This window comes from Echinops telfairi, unplaced genomic scaffold, assembly GCF_000313985.2.
Source record: "Echinops telfairi isolate 266 unplaced genomic scaffold, ASM31398v2 ScPeMD7_25;HRSCAF=90, whole genome shotgun sequence".
In the NCBI taxonomy this organism is placed as follows: domain Eukaryota; kingdom Metazoa; phylum Chordata; class Mammalia; order Afrosoricida; family Tenrecidae; genus Echinops; species Echinops telfairi.
Window position 1 is genome coordinate 32,502,748 of NW_022103922.1, and position 3,811 is coordinate 32,506,558.

Sequence of the window (3,811 nt, forward strand, 5' to 3'; positions counted from 1 at the left end):
GTTCATGAGGGAGTGGGGAGCAGGGAGGGGAAAAATGAGGAGCTGATGCCAGGGGCTTAGATGGAGAGCAAATGTTTTGAGAATGATGAGGGCAATGGATGTACAAATGTGCTTTACACAATTGATGTATGTATGGATTGTGATGGGTTGTATGAGCCCCTAATAAAATGAGTATATAAAAAAAAAAAGAACAGCATCTGGGGTTTTAAGGCTTGTCTTAAAGCAAGCAGCCATCTAAGTGAGCCAACTAAGTCCATATGGAAAAAGGACATCAGCTTGTGTGATTCAAAGATTGTAAATAATGAAATCCAAATCCAGAGGTGGGAATGGTATCAGAGCTTAAATTGTGAACATTATGTTTGCAGAAGTCTGTAGATGACAGTGAAAACCCAAAATCCATTTGCAGGGTTCCACATGAATTAAGCCTCTGGTGAATTCCCTCTGACCATCGTTGAGGGATGTGAATAAGCTTGCTGTCAGACAGAGCATTCTAAAATTAATTATGGCAGATGTAGTTAAGTTAAAATATAACACCTTATCATTTAATCTTCCTTTTGACCCATTTTAAAGTTATTTCAGTTTTTAATATTTTCTATTGAGATTTTTTTCTGTTCCATTTTGTAATTGTTGGTATTTCTTTCTTTCTTGTTTTTGTTTTGTATCATTTTTTGTGTATGAAATTCAGTACAACTAAGTTGATAGAGACAGTAACTGGATTAATAACTACTTAGGGCCATGGCAGTGGAGTTTAGAGCTCCACTGAGGAGCTAACCACAGTGAGCACTGGAAAGAAGTTGTCCTAAAAGTGATTGTGGTGAGGATTGCACAACTCCTCTTAATATGATCGAGCCATTGAATTGTGTGATATGTGAATTATATGCCAATAAAAGAAGGAGTGGGTCCTTTGGAATTAGACAGACCTAGATTTGAATCTTAGTTTTACCACTTTCTTTGTGACTTAGGGTAAGTTTTTCATTTGGTATGTCTCAGTTTTGTTATCTGTAAAGCAGAGATGGTAATAATACACAGCTCATAAAGTACTTATAGGATCAAATGGAGTTTTATAAGCCAAGAGTTTAGCACGGTACCCAGCCCACTCAGTGACTAAAATGGAAGAGAAAATATTACAAAACACAACATCGTATTATAATCCTACTATAACCATTGAAGGCCTCTGTTGTCCTCTGACAACCTAACTACTTTGCTCTTCATTGTCTTTGCCTCATTGAAGGTGGAGTGGGTAACAGAACTAGAAAATTGGAAGAAAGAAATAGAAAGCATGAAGTCAGATGAAGATAACGATGTCACCATTAAGACCCTGGAAAGATGACGCTGTGGTAGAGTCCTCTGCCTAGAGCCAGCCCTGTGTTAGACAGTGTATGAAACCCAGGATTGATGAACTTACAGAGACAGAAAGTAGAATAAGGGTTTCTGGGGGTGCAGTGGGAGGAGGGGAAAGTGAGTCAAGGAGTTCGAGAAGGAAGAGAAAGTGTTTGAAACGGATTGTGGTAGCAATTGCCCAATACTGCTTGCTGCGATCGAACTACGGAACTAGGGGATATCTGTATTAGCTCTCGCTAAAATGGCTTTAGGAAAAAAAAAGATGTCACTATTAAAAAGAGATATGATTATGTGCCTGAAAAGCCAAGATAATCAACACAATTATTACATCTACTACGACTATTACTGTTGGAAAAAGGAAACAAGCCCACTGTCCTCAAGTCTACTTTATGTGACCTAAAGTCTACTTATGACCCTTCACAGGATGTCCGAGACTGTAAATCTTTATGAGAGAAGACAACCTCGTATTTCTTCCCTGGAGCTGTTGCTGTATATAGAAAGAATTCACTAAAGTGACACAATAAAAAAATTAATGTACAGAAATCAAAATACTTTGTACATACAAATCATAATCAGAGGATATGCTTAAGAAGAAAGCCCCCTAATTTCTTTTACAAAAGTAACACACAGAAAGAATAGATTCAAAAAGAAAGAAAGAAAGAAAGAAAGATTCCTAGAAATAAAATATGCAAAACCATCTTGAGAAAAATTAAGACAAGAACAAAAACAGAACCTTTTTATTGTCTGAGTAAAAGTTTACAGGGAAAATTGGCTTCCCATTTAGCCATTATTATACATTTTGATTTGTGACATTGATTGCAATCTCCACGACATCACAGGACTGTTCCCATTTCTTCTGGGTTTGTCATTCTTTCGCCTCTCTTCCCTTCCTGCCTTCTGAGCTTTCTCCCTGGGCCAATGCTACCTTATTGATCTCATGGACTTCGTTGCTCTAGGGCAGTGGTTTTCAACCTGTGGGTCACGACCCCTACGAGGGTCGAGCAACCCTTTCACAAGGGTCACCCGATTCATCACAGTAGCAAAATGACAGTGATGCAGTAGCAACGAAAATAATTGTATGGTCGGGCGTCACCACAAATGAGGAACTGTATGAAAAGGTTGCAACATTAGGAAGGTTGAGAACCACTGTTCTTGCGTGTGTTGTGCCTCGTGTAATTTTTCTCTTTATAGGCCTGTCTATTGTTTGGCTAAAAGTTGAGCCTTGGAGGTGATTTCCAGATTCGAAAGGCATCTCAGGGCCAGAGTCTCAGCAGCTCTGTCAGTCTCTATCAGACCAGTAAGCCTGGTCTTTTTATTATTTTGAGTTTTGTTTACAGTTTTTCTCCCAGTCTATCCAGTATCTCCTTTTATGAACCCTTTCAGGACCGTAGGCGATGGTGGCCAGACACCACTGGGTTCCTCTGGTCTCTGTGTCATGTAGGCTACGGTGTTCACGATCCGCTAGCCCTTTGGATTCATTGTTTCCATGCACTTTTGATTTGCTTCATTCGTCTTTGTTCCAGATAGAGGGAAGCTAACGCACCTTAAGTGAGCACTCTGATACTTAAGGTTTTGTTGTCAGCATGGTTGGGCCAGGATTGTTAGTGGTTTGGCAGTTGAGACATAGTAATCCCCCCATGATGAGATCTCCCTGAGGGTGTGTCCTCCTTCCCATGTAAGTGAATGGTGTGAAAAGGCTTGCTTGTTTTTCTTTTCTGGGTCTGGACAGATTCCTAGTACTATAAGCTATCTGGGGACAAAGAAAGATCTTGAATCAATGACCTCAACTTCCATTTCGTGAAACTAGAAAAAAGAACACTTTCGCTGCCATCCAGTCTGTTTCGACTCCTAGCGACCCTTAGGACAGGAGGGGACTGCCCCTGTGGGTTTTCAAACTGTAACTGGTTATGGGAACAGAAAGCCAGAAAAAAGAAGCGCAAATTAAACTCAGAAATCATCTTCTCATTAGAATGTAACTTTCAAAGTAAACATGCCGAAGAGTAGAGGCCCCCTAATCAGCAGGTGGGAGTATGCCAGATCCCTGGGGGTTATATTACTCAGTGCAAATTAAAAAATTAGCATTTTGATTTCTGCTCCAGTCTCTTTTCAATTTGGAGTGGTTCCATACTGCAGTGGCAGAGACTGAACTCCTAAACGTCAGACCACAACCCCTGCCTCCTGACAGAGGACAGTGTGTGCCACTATCTCTCAGTCTAAGCCACCCTCTGGCTTCGGATGCACCTCCGTTTTCCTATTCGTTGAAAATGGCCTCCACTTAAAATGCATAATGCTATTAAGAAATGAATCTTGATATAGCCTTGAAGCTTTTAATCTAGTAGGAAGCAGATCTGTACTTGTGGGGCCTTAGAGTCAATTCTAACTCAGCAAATCTTTGTGACAAGTAGATAAGATTTTCCTTTTTGTAATCTTTAAGGAAACAGCTCACCAGGTCTTTCTTCTGCAGAACTGC